This window comes from Cyanistes caeruleus, chromosome 5 (genome assembly GCF_971803275.1).
Source record: "Cyanistes caeruleus chromosome 5, bCyaCae1.hap1.1, whole genome shotgun sequence".
NCBI classification, from domain to species: domain Eukaryota; kingdom Metazoa; phylum Chordata; class Aves; order Passeriformes; family Paridae; genus Cyanistes; species Cyanistes caeruleus.
Window position 1 is genome coordinate 30,477,157 of NC_141705.1, and position 16,638 is coordinate 30,493,794.

Consider the following 16,638-nt stretch of genomic DNA (forward strand, 5'->3'; position numbering starts at 1 on the left):
AACAGGTGAGATAGAGGCAGTGCTATACCAGACTGAGCAGTATGAAACAATAGACTGATACTGCAGCAAATGATGTGAGAAAATGAGTTCTCTTGGCAAGGTCCATAAGGCAAGAGTAAAACAGCCTGATCATCTCACTAATGTGGATTTAAAATGGGAGTTCAGGATTATGAGCATAAAAAGTGTTGATTATCAGATAAACGGAGTCAGATGGACAACAATGTTCTTCCTAATTTTTACGGTGCTTAATGGCCACACGTTTAGTACGCATGAATACATCCCCTTCGTTTTCCAGCCTTTCTTATTTCTCACTTTGTTCCTTATCTTTCTATTTTTCATTCACCTTCTCCTATGCTTTTCAGTTCAATACAGCTATTCAATACATCTCACACTCCCAGTCACTTCAGACAGGATACATTCACACTCTAAGCTGTGCATTAACCTGCCATCTCCAGACATACAAGTGCTTGCCTAGCTGGGGCTCTGTAAAACACTAGTGCAGTGTGGATATAGACTAAATTTAGGATAATCCTTGATCTCCCACAGCTGCTATTGATGGATGGAGAAACACATTTTATTGTAATACTGGTTATGTTGCAACTGATTGTTGCACTGAACCATGGAGTGTCTGCTTCCAAATTCAGACAGTGGCATTAGGAAAATATGAAAATAAATACAGAAAAATTTTTGTTGAATGCTCTCATGTGTTCTTTGAGATGTGTCCAGTCTGAGGAGCCAGTCACCCACACACTTCATTCATTTATCTCTATCCTTATTCTACTCAAGTTTCATCTTGTTCTTAAGATGTTTATGATTTTCCATGTGGGGAAATTCAGGCCCTTTGGATTCTCCCAATGATGTCTTTCCTTTATTCCTCTGTTTGTTCTTTCATTAATTCTTTTATTTGCCTGTTTATTCTTTTCTTTCATAGCTGTGTAAACTGCTAGCTCATTTTAACGAACAAAATAAATTTGAAAAGTAGTGGCATTCAGGATTTTCTCTGATTTCTTGGTAAGAATATAACCATTGTCCTTAATTAGGACTGGAGAAAAGGGAGTTATCCAGAATATCGAAAGGATTTAAAAGTTCTCTATATGTTGCTGATGATTTTCTGTATTCTGTCATATGTCTTCTGATAAAGTGATTTTTTTCAATATTTTCTCTAAAGTAAATGCAATGATGTGGTCATTGTCAAAATCAAGAGTAGTATCCTTAACATACATGCCATTTGTGCAGATCCAGCTTTTCTAAGTGGACAGACATCTCCTAGGAGCCTCTAAATTTCCTAGGTAGACTGAAGCTTCTTGAAATTTTAATATCTGAAAAAGAATATACTATTATTTTGAAAAGTACAGCTCTTTGCACTGTTAAAGAAGAGGAATTCAAAATAATTTTGTACCACAGATTTTTGTGTCACAGATTCTAACAGCATAGAAAATTAAAGTTGTCAACCACTTGTTCAATTAATAGTGTTGTCCCCATTGGATGATCATATGTAAAGAACCATAGATGGATTAAGATAAAGGAAAGAAAGACATCATTGCCCTTTTCCTTTGATGGCTCCCAATTAAATAGAAGGTCTTTCTTCAAAAACAGAATAAAATTAAAACAAACCCATAATGAACGAACTCATGACGTGAAGTATTCAGAAGCCTAACAGCTTGGATCACCTCTATTTCATTCTAGTACACTTTTTTTTTGGTAGACAAATCACCATTCAGTAATTGGACATGACTCTGAGAAACCTGGGTGACTTGAATATGTTCCTGTTCATTACAGGGGGATTGGACTAGAGGATCTTTGGTGGTCCCTTCTACCCCAAACTATTCTATGGTTCTGTGGTTCTATGTTTCTATGATTCCATGAATCAATGCTTCATCAGTTTTGACTCTAGCTTGGATTGCTTTCCATCAGCACTTGCAATATTGTCTTCTCATTCTTAATTATGGAATACATTTTAAAGCTCTATTAAATTTTCTGAAATTATTTAAAAATATAAATCTCAAAGCATTCCTAAAGGAAAATAAGCTGTCATTACCCAACATTGTGCTGCCTTTGTAAAATAAAGGTGTGTTGACAAAGTTTATTTTCCCTTCAAAATTATACTTCGAAAGAGTGAGTGCCATTATAAGGCAGCTGGAGCCAAAAACTCAGCAGTTGTCTGCAGGCTTAACAACAGCCAAGACTCTGTCAAGGTTGGATGTAGTTCATGTAAAAAATTGATTTTTTACCACTGATAAGTTTGGGGTTCTCTGCACATGGTCATCCAATGGGGACACCAGTATTAACTGAATAAGTGGTTGATAACTTTCATTTACCACGCTGCTAGAGTCTGTGATGCTAGAATCTGTGACTTGGAAAAAGAGAAGGCTGACTACAGCCTTCTTTTTTTCCATGTCCCCTCATCAGAACCACAGTTTTGGCTCTGGATTGATCAGTTATTTCTTCAGTAACACTGATCTCTTTGCTTGTTCAGAACATTTTATAGCAACATGTATGTGCCTTTGCATCTTCTGCATTTCAAGTTTTCTGATGTGTAATTTAGAACTTAGATATGTGTGTAATATATTTCAGACATCAGTTATGTTCAAATCTCAAAGTGCTCTAGGCTTTCATAATATTTTCAAGTATGATTAATTATATGCTGAGTTTTATCTATTTTTCCACTGATTTCAAAGTACAATACCTGTGGCAGGTACTGTATGGGCCTGGAAGAGATACTGTTTGGAATTATTTCTGCTACAAATGAGCCTTTTTCATTGATTTATAGACTCCCTTTTTGATCAATAGTTCCCAGAATCTTCCAGCAACTATAAAATGCAGTGTTAAAAGAAATAATTGGAAAATACTGATGCAAGAATGAAGGTTATGGTTGTATAGAAGTTACTAATACTGCAGTGATGAGGTGTACAAATTAAATGTTGCAGCTGAAACTCAGTATGAATCAGTATGAACAAAGAATGGAAGCCCACAATTGTACACTTTAGCATGAGTTCTCAATAAGCAATACTCTAACAGTAAAAAAAAAAAAGCCAGAAAAACTCCCTCCAACATCCTAAGCCAGCATTTTTTTAACTGAGTGTATAAAATTAGTACTATTTCTACAGATTTGAAAATAATGAGTATGATATCTTTATCACTTCTTTATTATATCTCAAAAGAGATGGACAATCAAAAAGGTCACGTATAATTTATTCTGTAGGGAGAAATATTTTTAAACAGTGGAGTTTCTACACAGGCAGAATGAAAATAAGGAAAAGGATATGAAGCTGAATTTTAAATATAGTTTTATATAGTACACCAGTAAAATCAATGGTATTTGGCAAATGTATGTATGTGTGCATGTGATTGGCTTAAATATATATTCAGGTATTTGGGTGAAAAGTCTCATTTTTGTTTGCCAAAAACTACACCAATCCCAGCTCAGGTAAGTGATGAAGATGGGGGAGCCAGATTTTCCAAGCCAGAAAAGTTGGGCTTATTTTAGCCTGGCATTATTTCAAAAGTGACACTACATCAGTGCAAAAAGAATGTTAAAGCAATATGGCTAGAGTCAGCATCTCATTTTGGTTATTTCCAGTTGAAAAGTGCACTGATAACAAAGAAAGAGGAAGTTACTTATCAATTACCAGATTTTTGTGGGCTATCTTGTAGACATTAATATTTGTAAGTGATCTTGTACCAAGGTTCTTGAACAGACTTCTTTTTTCTTGCTTTTGCAACATCTGGAAATAAAACATATTTTCCAGTCTCTTTTCTTATTTCATTGTCATGCATAAAAGGCATGTTTGCAAGATCTTCAGCTACCTATCATGTACAACTTCCACAAAATAAAGAGGCTTCCAGAGAAAAGGCAAGGAGATTTGACATTGAATGGGTGAATCTCAGAAGAATCCCTAGCACATTAAATAAGACTTCTTTGAGTACCTTCTCCATGCATATGCATACAACTGGTAATTCATGAAGGTTTGCAGGAAGGTATTTAGGCTCCCCAATAAGGAGTGGCCCAACTTCTGGAAATGTGTTCATAGCATTAGTCCAAGAGTTAGAAACTGCACTCCAGACTGCTTTGACAACAGTGAGGCAGATACACAGCTGAAGGTATGCAGGTCTACAGATTTTGAATGATTGCACTTCCTCCTTGAATCAATAATGTAAAATTAATGTTTTGTGTTCCTCAAGAATTCAGAAAATCAGATAGAATTTTAAGTCCAGCGCTTATTTATTTGGAATCTTATTTATCATATCTGAAGTTAATTCCACTATTTTCTTTTGGTCACTAACGGACAAAAAAATTACTCACATAGGTAAAAAGTGAGGTATATTAAATTATTTTCAAATTTTAAAAGTAGTCAGTTTATGTTCAAACATAAAGGTATTTACATTATATAAAATATTTGTTCAAAAGAAGAGATGGTCTTGTCCTTGTAGTTGAGAAGTATTTATCAGGCATTTTTAATAGATGTATAGGAACTCTATTGAGTAACAAAATATAAATGCTTCTACAATGCCAACTTTTAAATCATTATAATTTATTTAAGCTACCACCTCAAAATGTTACTTCACCAACTGGAATCCCATGATCTCAGTTATCTTGAGCGTGGGATACAAGGGAGTCTATTCAGTCACAGGTTAACATTAACAGAAAGCTCAAGAGCTGACATTTTGTCAACTATCAATGTCAAAACATGGTTTGATGACATTGGGTATGCAGTAGTTCCTCTTGACTTTAGAATTATTCAAATGTCAGTACCTAATATCATAGTATAAAAACTCTCTTAGGGCTCCTTGAGCAGTTCCTAAAATTCATGCTTACACGTGTGGTGTCTGTGTGAAAGACATTTAATTTTATTTTACTTTTTTTTGTCTTCAGACCTATTGTAGTCTTGTTCCAAAAATTATGCCTACTTGCAGATGGAGTGTATTATGTGATTCCTGGAGTCCATTTTCTACTTTACTTTAATTTTAAAAAATGTTGAAAAATTAGTTTTCTAGTTTTTCAGAAAGCTTCACAATGCAGACTAGGAGACAATGGGATGTATCTAGTCCTATGAGAGGAAAAGATCTGCAGTAAATAGCCAGTATCCAAGATTACAGATCAAATTTTATTAGCTCTGAATAATTACTTTGAAATCCTTCTTGGGTTTTATCCATCTGGAAAGAGTTTTCATTTGATTTTGACTAGCTATTATGCATAAATAGGGAAAAAAGGTGATTTTACTGAAAATGAACCTTGCTTAAGAGTAGAAAGTAAACAGTTTGTCAGTAGTACTCACTGTAATGCTTTTACAATTCTTACAGAATAATTATCAACATCATCTTTCTTCCTTCCTACTCCCATTGAATATGAACATGAAAATGAATATTAGGAAATATCATGTGCATTCCTTTATTTATTTACAATTACTTAAAATAAAAATTACTTAGATTTCAGCATTTATTTTAAATGTTAAATGCTTCTCATCCTTTTGTGCTAAATTTGGATAGCCACCTATAGGCAGCTCTTGTCTTTTGTGATCATCCCACAAACTACAAAGTGTCCAAATCAAACATCTGAATTTTCTACAAATATCCAGTCCCGATATCAGTCTTCAGCCTGATATTCTAAGGCATCTAAGATAGTATTGGATGCTGGTGGCCAGCAGCTGAATAAAATCCATAGTGGTCAATGCAGCTATGAGTGGCCAGCAACTGTGAGTCTCGTACAGGTGCAAATAGAATTTTTTTCTTTAATCTACCAGACTATGTAGAGAAGTTGTCCTGTTTGGACTTTGCATCTACAGCCTGAGTAAAATCCTCATGACATTATAAACATAAATGTTTTTCTTTACCCCATTTTACTGACATGGGCCTGAGCAATCCGAGACATGAGACTGGTAGAAGTCATGGCGGGCAGGCCTGCAGAGAAGGATTTAGGAATGAGAGGCTGGACACAAACCAGCAATAAGCACTTGCAGCCCAGAAAGACAACCACAACCTGGATTTTATGGTCAGAAGAGCGACCAGCAGGTTGAGGGAGGTGAGTGACTCTCTGTGCTGCTCTCATACGACTCCATCTGTGGGGGTGTGCACAGATCTGGGGTTCCCAGCACAAGAAAGGTGTGAGCCTTTTGGAGTGGGTCCAGAGGACAGCCATGGAGATGCTCAGAGCACTGGGACACCTCTCTCATGTAGACAGGCTGAGAGCTCTGGGATTGTTCAGTGTGGAAAAGAGAAGGCTACAGGGAGACCTCATTATGGCTTTCCAGTAGCAATAAAAGGGCCTAGCTACTTTTTATGTAGGCAGTTAGTGATAGGACAAGGAGGAATCATTTTAAACTAAAAAGGAGAGATTTAGATTAAATGCTAAGAAGAAATTCTTTACTGTGGGGATGGTGAGGCACTGGAACAGGTTGCCCAGAGAAGCTGTGTATGTTCTGTTCCTCGAGGTGCTTAAAGACAGGTTGGATGCATTTGAGTAACCTAGCCTAGTAAAAGGTGTCCTTGCCCATGGGGCAGGGCAGTTGGAACCAGATGATTTTTATGGTCTCTTCCAACCATTCCATAATTCTGCAATTCTATTACAACAGAGTAACATTACTTAGAGGTTATGCCTCTATTCACAGAAGGAAAGTTTGGAACTCTCCACTGTGCAACCCTGCCTTGGGCTTTACTGTGTTATTTAGTGCTTTTGGTTGCCACGTATGAGCATTGCCTACGGAAATTTTTTAAGCATCTATGTCAAACATTCAGTGCAATATTAAGCAAAAAGAATGCGTATTGCTTTTTCAGAATCATTTGATGTTTGCAAAAGGAGATTAATAGTCATGATAGTTTGATTAGATAAGTGATAAGCAACTGTACAAGGAATAAGAGATGTAATTCCACTAAAAATTAATAGTAACTAAGGAATCTTCCATTTGCTTGTAAACATAAGTTCTTAAATTTTTAGGAAAAATCTACATATTTTTTTTTGTTCCTTCTGTGTACAAACAAGGAATGAATTTCATCATTAAACTATTAAACTTTTTTTTTTCAGTTAATTCAAATTCTATGTTAAAATCAAATTAATATTTAAAAAAAACAACAACCCAAAATAATAAAAATTACTCTAAGAAAGGCAAGAAACAGCTTCAAAACTTTTGGAATATTTTTTTATAAGTTTGTTTTTTGAGAACTGTTGTAATCAATTTCTCTGCTACTAACATAGCATCTTTGGAAGATAAAAAAAGAAAATGCAAATAATCTTTCTCATAAGACAAAGTCTCCTAGGAAAAAAATGTTGATAAAATGCATTTTTGCTTTTACTTCTTTTTCAAACAAAATGGTATTTTGTGTTCTTTATTTAGAAATGCTCATATTGTTAATTTTTATGGAAATATGGTTTGTCTGATGAAAACTATGTAAGATAAGGCAGAGTATTTTAGTATACTGCTACTTTTCCAACCACTGTGATGTGTATTTCACACGCAAATACTGAAGAACGTGTTGATTGGTTCCTGTTGGTGTAAATTTTCTGTTAGGACGTCAGTTTCCACCTGTTGGGGGCTTGCTCAGTATTCACCCATCTTTCAGTACCATATGAAAAGGTTTTATCTCAAAATTTCCTGAGCTCTTGTGAGACTCAGTAGAGCTCAAACACAGGAGCTGCAATCATTTGGAACAGTAAAACAGGTCAGAGCGCCACTACGCTATCTGGATAATGTGCTAAGGATTTGTCTACCATTGCTAGTTCATTCCTTTGATATTCATCATTTTCATTGTTTTTTCTTCAATAAAGTTACATTTATTTTATGAACTTTTGGAAATGTGGCATTAATAGTGGTTGAAATGGTGCCATCATAATGTGGTAGTGGTTTGATTGCTGTTGAAATTCCATTTATTCTTAGTTCCTTTCTTCTAGAACTATTAAAGTCTTATGTGCATAAACTTTGCATAAATGAAAGTTAAGCTGATTGTCATCATGTGGCTATAAATACCATCAGATGCATTTTTTGTTTATTTATATATTTATTTTTTAAAATAAGAAACACACCCTTTTCAAAGCAAAGCTGTTAATATTAAGGTGTAAATAATTTAAGTAACCGGGTGAGCAAAGCATATTTTGAAAATATGTTAGACAATAAAGGCTTAAAGCAGCTTGGTTTTCCTCACTTCCTACTTATATATTATTCAGGAAATTATAGAATTTTCTTATTATCTAGGAGTTATTTTAACCCTCTTGTTATTGAAGTTCTATAAAATATTTTCAATTGGCTAATATTGCAGTCACAATGAATATAATTTCAAATAAGCCGTCTTTTAAAGACATATTCTTTATGAAATTATTAAGCAGGAATCCTGAGTCTTTTCACACAAACCCTCAGTACAAAACAGAAAAAGACCTAAAAGCAAAATGAACTAGAGCAGTGATGGTCTAGTGAAGGTGGTGGTTTACACAGAAATCATGGTCAGATTTAGGGCTGTCCGTGTCTCAAAGTGAAGTCATTACAAAGAGAACTCAAGTCATAGAATGCCAGAGCTGAATGGGACTCACAAGGAACAGCAAAGTTCAGGACGCCCTGTGCCTGGGAGTTGAAATTTTCTTTAATCCTTGTCAGGCTCGTGCTGTGATCACTTTCTCAGGGAGCTCTGGAATCTGTTCTGTTAAACACCAAAGGGGCCAGTGGCAGGGGAGCACAACACAAATGAACAAATGAAAAAGTGCACAAGTGCACACATACACACACAAACACAGACATATATACAGTCTGATTTTCCCTGAAATCTGCCCAGAGATAGTAGCAGAATCAAACCAACCATGATACAGTCAAATCCTGAAGCAAAATCTGGCTGCATTTTAAGTCTGTGCAAATATTCTCTTCACTCACAAACTAGAACAGAAACCTGCATCAAAATGCTGTGAAACCAGAATATTCAGAGGCAGTTCTGTACTTGAACTTTACTCTCCATGTAATGAATATCAATTCATATCAAGGAGTTGCTAAGAATTTTATCTTCAAGTCCAATTGAAAGCAATTTTTCTCACAAAAATAGTTTCATTTAAGTACTTGGGATGAATAAACGCTGCAGCATCAAACTCCTAAAATGTGAACTTTTGCATCACTAAGCTCATTGAGAAAGATATAATATTCCTTTGAACACAATATTAACTGTTTTCCTTTTTTCCTCAACAATATAATGAAGTTTTTGTGTCTGTCATAATGTACCCAGTCTTTTAAGCACTCTTTTTGAGTAAAGGGCAGTGGCACTAACTCAGTATAGAGAAGGAATGCTTTACAGTATTTTTCCAGATAGTGGGAAATAGTTCCAGTGCAACTAATAAGAATGCTAAATTAAAGAGAGAATCAAAAGATGTATATGCACTTGTTTTATTCACATAACTCTTACTAGCTTCTCCATGCAGGAACAAATATACCTGTGGTGAATATTTACTTATCTTCTTCATATGAAATATTTGTCTGCCCTTGGCCTTGACTTCACCTTGGGGCAGAACTCTGTTAATCAAAACAAAAAAGATAAGATAATATTCATCTTTGCTTGGCAACAGCAGAAAATCTAGTGAGAAATGCATTCATCTTTGTCCACAGAGAAGTAGCAAAAACAAAGTATATTTAAGTTTCTTCCTATGCATGTTAATAAGCCCAGGTTAAAAAGGAATATATTTCTTTGTTCTTGATTCTACAGATGGCAAGGGTAAAATTACAGAAATCTCATTGATTAAGATCTGTATAAGAATTGCAATTATAACACAAGACAAAAAATATGAAGTGGTACACTTTCAGCATTAACTAGTTTTGGACATTTGAGAATGTTTTTACTCAAATAATTTTTACCATCAAACTATTGAGAAGATATTATTTCCCTGTCAAGTGTGATGATATTGGCTTGACAAGCTGGAGATCTTGGTTTCCTAATCTTCTGGAGATGTTCTGAAGATATGTTTTTCAAAGTGAGTCTGAAAAGCCTTATTTGCCATGTCAGATGCCAGGACTGACTGAGTTATCGCAGTTAATGAAAGAAATCTCTGTTTTTCTCCATTATTCCTTTTATAGACAAGTCTTTGACAAGAAGACTGAAACCTACTGCTTATGAACAGTACAGATTTTTTTTTACTTTGTGCAGTCATTTTGATTTTTCTTTGTAGGTGTACAAAACACCTGTACAGAGAATGCCCAGGAAATCCAGTGCTTTCAGGAAGTAACACACTGTGGCGTTGGTGTGGTAGCAGCTACCTCAGTGTAGCTATAACTATTTCCAGGTTTCTGAAAATCACATACAATTTAATATATTCCTGTAATTCTCCAGGACAAATTGCATGAACACAAAGGCCACAAAAAGTTTGATCTGTGAAAATACCTTTTCAATGGGGGAAGACAGCACCTAGTAGTGGTCATAGGTCCTAATTATGGGAGGGTGGTGTATATTTTTTCTTAACATTATAAACTGGTGTTCAATATGGATTCCATTAAATCTAGAATTGGAAATGTACATAGAATCTGTTTATTTTTGTTGTACCTTACTGCTTCTGTAGAGTGTACAAATGTTTGTCTGCAGTCTTTAATATAAAGGGGGAAAAATATAATTCTGATTGTGATCTACATTACAAATATTTCAAACTTGAAAAGATTGACTTTTTTGTTTGTTTGGGGTTTTTTGTTTGGCTTTTGTTTTGTTGTTTGTCTGTTTTTTTCAGTTGGCACAAACCAGAGAGCTGCTCCCATTTCTTGCTGATTGAAGTAAAAGAGTAGAATTGGAGACAAACATAACTTCTACAAAAATTATAATAGTATATATTCTAATATTAGAATATTTTTTTCCTAATGCAAAAGGTTAATGTGATACTCCAAAAACCTGCCACAATTTTATGTAGTATTTTCCTTTGTTGTTGTTGCTTTTTCTGGGTTTTTTTTTGGGTTGGTTTTTTTTTTTTTTTTAAGTTAATAAGGTCTCTAAGAATATTCTTTTCTTTGGTAAAATCATTGATTACTGGTAAAAAAAAGGAAAAAAAACCCAAACTATTGCACAAATATCTTCCTCAATCTATTATCTAGGGTTTTTTGGTTTTGTTTCATAAATTTTCATTAAAATTATGGATTTTATAAAGATATCTTTATAATTTTAAGCCTTTGAACATAGAACAGAAATGCTGACAATGTATTTAACAGTGATAAAGAAGTGTAATAATAATAAGTTACAAAGTATTCTGAAATAATGTCATATTTGGCTAAGAAACCTAGTATTACATGGAGAACACTTTGAGTCTTAATAGATATAGCTAATTTTCCTTTTTCTTCACTCCATTTTAATTCCTGAAGAAAATATATTTTCTATTTCTTACATTAAAACCAAAATAAATCAATATTGGTATAAATTTAAGAGACAAAAGAGGTGTTGAAGATCAGTCATAGTATTTCCAATGTCTCTGAAATCTTCTGAAACTTTTAAATTGAAAATACATACTGCCAAGCCTCAAGGCAGAAAGCACCTTAGTTAATAACATTTGTAGAATCAAATTCATCAAACAAGATTACAATTTGATTATGAATACAAAAGATTTTATGTCATGATTAATGAATAGGAGGTCTTTGCTGGCTGTTATAAGGAAAATTTGTTTTTAGGACTCTTGTTCTTGACTCTTGACAATTTTATCAGGACAACTTTTTCACAGACAAAAATACTAAACCAATAGGAACCATTAATGACCCCGTTTTGAGCATGTGTGTGAATGAGAGACTTTGAAACTGCCCAAAAATTTAAGGACAAATTTGTCCACCTGCATGCAACTATAGATGGAGTATGGTGTAGCCCAGTGAATCTTTGCTTTAAAATTTGGGATGATGATTCAATGCTTTGAAGTTCCAGTTTTACTGAAGGGGTTTTCTGTCTGCTTTCTTCTTTATTTATTACCTGCATCTGCTAGCTGGACCCAGCCAATACAAAGGTAAATTAGCTGATTGGCAGCTACTTCAAGAAGAAATTAAAGCAACGAAATAGAGCATTTTCTAAACCTAAAGAATGAAAATGAAATGCTACTTTAAAAACTACACCTGAGGTTACTGTGTTCCTATTGCTCCAGAAAGGTAAGAATTGAAACAATAATAAATTCAGGCAGGATGATAAGAAACATTCAGTTGCTGAATTATAAATGTGAGAAGTCCCCACAGGGGAAAGCTGTGAACTCAAAAACCACTAGGGTCATTCAAATAATGATTGTATATATCTTGGGGAAACAATATGTAAGAAAAGGATGAACCTCAGTGTGTTGAATGGCTTTTTTCATTCATCAAACATCACAGCTGCCATGCTGCAAGGTGTATTGTAAAGGAGAGATTACATGCTGATGGTTGAGATCTCTTGATCCAAAACCCAATTTCCTGTGTGTGTGGTTCTGTTCCATGACACCCACTGAGCCTAGCAATGTACCCTTCGCAGGAACTTCATTACCTAGCTCATTTTTAACTTTTACTGAAATAGAAATAGCAACACACTGTACTAGAGATTTCAGTGTGAGCGCAGACCAAGTATCTTTAGGACAAAACTGGCATGTTGTCACCAGTTCTGAATGGCTGTAGGCTGTAGGAAGGCAACATTTCTAAAGCAGGAGTGATCTGCATGATTTGCTTGCCTGAACAAAGTGGTGAAAAGACCACGGTAGAAACCGTTCTGTGATTAACACTCTTACGGACACACAAAGAACTTTTCACCTTATAGCTTGTGCCTGATGATTTGCAAGGTATCAGTTTTCAATCCTAAAACAGGATCTCACACTCAGTGGTAAGAGAAGGTTACTTAGCCCAGTGTACTAGTTTTGCATTAACTGATATTTGGTAACACCCATCTAAGAACTCAGAAATCCTTCTACGCTTTAGGGTGTGCTTCATTGAAGCTACTCAAAGGAATGTGGAAGAGTAGTTGTCTTTAAATCACTGAAAGTACATTTTTGAAAATCTCTCTTAAGATTTGTTGCTTAGCTGGGTTTGAAATGGCTTTAAAACAAATGTCAGCTTTGTTCAAACTAAGACCAGAAACTAAAAAGAACCCAAAAAACTCTTAAGTTATTAAAGTGTCTAAATATCTAGTGTAGAAGTTTTTCAATGTTTGTTTTGGAAGTTTTCAGTTTTGAAACTGGTGTTTATTTCAAGTGTATTTATTTTACCCACCACTGTGAGATTGTTATAGTATTTTATTACCAAATAGAAATCACAAAACTGATATATGACAGTTCATTGAAATTAAGATACTTTACAAGTTCATTGAGCTTTTACAAGCTGTCCTATTTCTATCCCAAAGGATGATTTCTCTTCTTTGCGTTTAATTTCATCTGGGTTTAGAAGAAAGATTTAGTTCTCTTCAATAGCAATTAAATTTAAATTGTAGTTTTTATTCATTTGTGCTAAGAAGCAGTGGATTTAGAGGGTATAATTTGTGGAGAAAGGAATGCAAATCAAGATGAAATTTTGATTTACTATAAATATATGTTAGCTACTTGAAGCATTGGCATACCCCATACAGAATATTCTGAGTTAAAAAGGACCCACAAGGATCATCAAGCCTATCTCCCAAGAGAATGGCCAAACTCACAACCTGGGCGTTATTTGTCCTGAGCTTATTATTGCCCAACTGAGATAATATCTTATTTCACTATATTAGTAGAGTTCAAAACCCAAAGTATTTGACATTGTATGTATGTACATTAGTATTTCATCATTATCCCTATGAGAAAGCTACTTCAGAAGTGAATATCATGACCATTTGGCAATGTGACACACATTAAATTAGGTAACTTAATAGAAAAATGCAGTCAGCACTTGTTCAAAAATTTATTGGTTGTGCTCATCAAACATTTCTTCATCCATTTTCATTGGTCTTGCAAATGCTTACAGGTTTATGTGCATTCAAATGTTTAGGAAATTACTGGGTTTTGTAGGTACACACATATTCATATCCTAGCTGGCTGTGAAGAAATGACAGAACTCACTTGTATTTATTAAGAATTTTTCCATTAGGGAAAGACTAATAAAATAAAAAGAGGTCTCTGTAACTAGTCAGAAGTAGCAACATAAGACTTTCAGACAATGGTGAATGGTGTATAAGAATCATTCCAGACAGTTTATGCATGATACAGCTAGCATGCTAATTGAATATTGGAATAAAAGGGTTAACTTTAATTGACTATGATATTCAGTTCGTGGATGTCTTTAAATCACTGGAGCTGGATACCAACAAAGCTGGAATCAAGATGTTTTCTGATGAATTTGTCTTTTTAGCATTTTGGGGCCTTCTACTATAGTCTAACATGCTTTCAGATAACAAGGGTTGAGTTTTTTTCTTTTTCTTTTTTGAATAGAGAATACATTGGTAATAAACTCATGTGGAATGTAATAAAGTATTTTAAACTTTATTATTATATTTGATTCAGGGATATGTCACTATTGACAGAGCTAGTTGGAATACCAATAATAAGTAACTTGTCTGAAATACACTATTTTACAGGATGCAGTCATTGGGAAATTTCTCAGAAACAAGAGAGATTATCTCAGAAAAAATTGGCATCCTACAGCCTAATTCCTGTAGAACTCAGTCTATGAGATGGATAACACTGTTACTCTGAAAAAAGTTTCAGAGAAAAAAAATCACTTGACCTGAAAAGACCAGACTTTTAAAGTATATGAAGATAAAATGAAGAGCTTTTGTATTACAGGTTGAAAGGAAGATTTTGTTTATTTTCATTTTAAATTCAGACTTTGACTCTCTTTTTGATGTCCTCATTTTTTTTCTGAGATGGCTTCTAAGGCATTTGTAAGAGCAGTAAGGGAATGGTCTGGAAAGGCTGATATTTTAGTCTCACCATATATATTTTATAGAACTTTGAAATATTATTGTCTATGAAAAGTTTTCCTTGCAAGTTATATGAAAATATGTTTGCATCTGAATTAATCTGTCCAAATCAGATTAAATGAAACAGGTTTTCAGCATTTTTAAATGCCTGCTTTAATTTAGCTTTTCAGAGTGGGACCTCTGAGAGCTGTATAATTGTTTGTCTGGTATGATCTGTGTTAATGGTTGTTTTTTGTATTACACTCATATATTAATATGTTTTTGTTTCAAATTTTAAGACATTATTATTTAACTTGGTTGAATAGCTAGAATGCTTCTTCAGTTAATGATATATTTGGTCTGTGATTTGCTTTTTATATTGGATTCAGATTTTTGGCTTGTCTGCATTGCTTAGACTCTAGAGTAAACCGTTTTCTCATACAAGCCTAAATCAACTAACTTTATGTGGCTTTCTGTGGTTTTAAGAAAAAGCAATATATTTAGCTTATCTTCAAAATACATATATTATATATATACTTGGAAATACGTAGTACACTTTCATGTGTGTATTTGGGATAAATATTTGGATCACATCCTAGCCCTTCAGAAAAAAAATATTTAGCTTACAGCCTTGTTTACATCAACATTAAACATGTTTAGAAGAAAGACTGTAGGAGAGTAGTTTTACTTGTTCTCTAGGAAAGAGTTAACGTGTTTTGGCTTGATCCTTATAGAGCTCCTTTTATGTATCAGTAGTAGGTTCTAGACCTTGATAATTCCTTATTGACCTCATAGTATAATTTATTGCACGCATTTTTCTGACAGGCTGCCACTCCATCTATTTTTGTTCACTGTGGACATTGATGATGCATAGCCCTCAGTAGTCCCAATGATACAAAATTTCCTGCTTTCCTCTCAGTGTTGTACAGATTTTATTTTAGTCCCTAGTTCTGACATGCTGTCTTGAATCTACAAGCAATCCTCTACACCTTTATCTACATTTAATCCATAGTGTTAAAGTTTCAAGTCTTTCCAAATTTTGTCCTTGTTACTTTAAGTGCATTTCAGAGTATTTGGGTTAGAAGTGGTCCATCAGAAAGGAAAAAAAAAAACAAATTCATTCCCACAAATGATTGTTGCCTGATTTCATGAAAAATATTTCACATCCGAAAGACATGCATGGACCAAGCAAACTTTGAAAGAAATTACCCATCAGTTATGGTGTTTAAAAGAGCTAGCTCAAGGAAATGATTGATTTGATACTCAGCCTACTCTCATTGTTTCAGTGTTGAAACAGAATATATATTGCCCCACCTTGGATCTGAAATGAAGGAAGAGGGTAACATAACCTCAGGCAAGATCATGTAGCCCTAGTCATGAGAACCGAAGTTTACTGTCTGTGTAGAAATACAAAGATAAGGCCCATTTAATACCCAGTAGATATGTTTCACAAAGTCAGAGAAAATCAACTGAAAAAAAATGCAGCTTACAGAACTGAATATTGTATGGAATACTATTTGTGCAGTCTGAAGTCCTTGAGGTTTACTACAAGATTTTATCCAGCTGTGTAAAATACTATTCCAGGAGCAACCAATGTTGTTTAATTTATAAACATATTAAGTGGGTGTTAATAATAGCTTTAACCAGGTATATATATGGCATTGAAAAATACTAACCATTTTAAGGCTATCAACAACAGGATTTTTAGCAAAGTAGGTGGATTACAAGTACCTGTCAGGTGTTTTGAGAAAATAAATGTATTTTTAAAGTCCATTTTTCTCACTCCATTGCAATTTATGTTCTATATAGCCTGTAGGCACAAGAACTTCATTGTTCTGT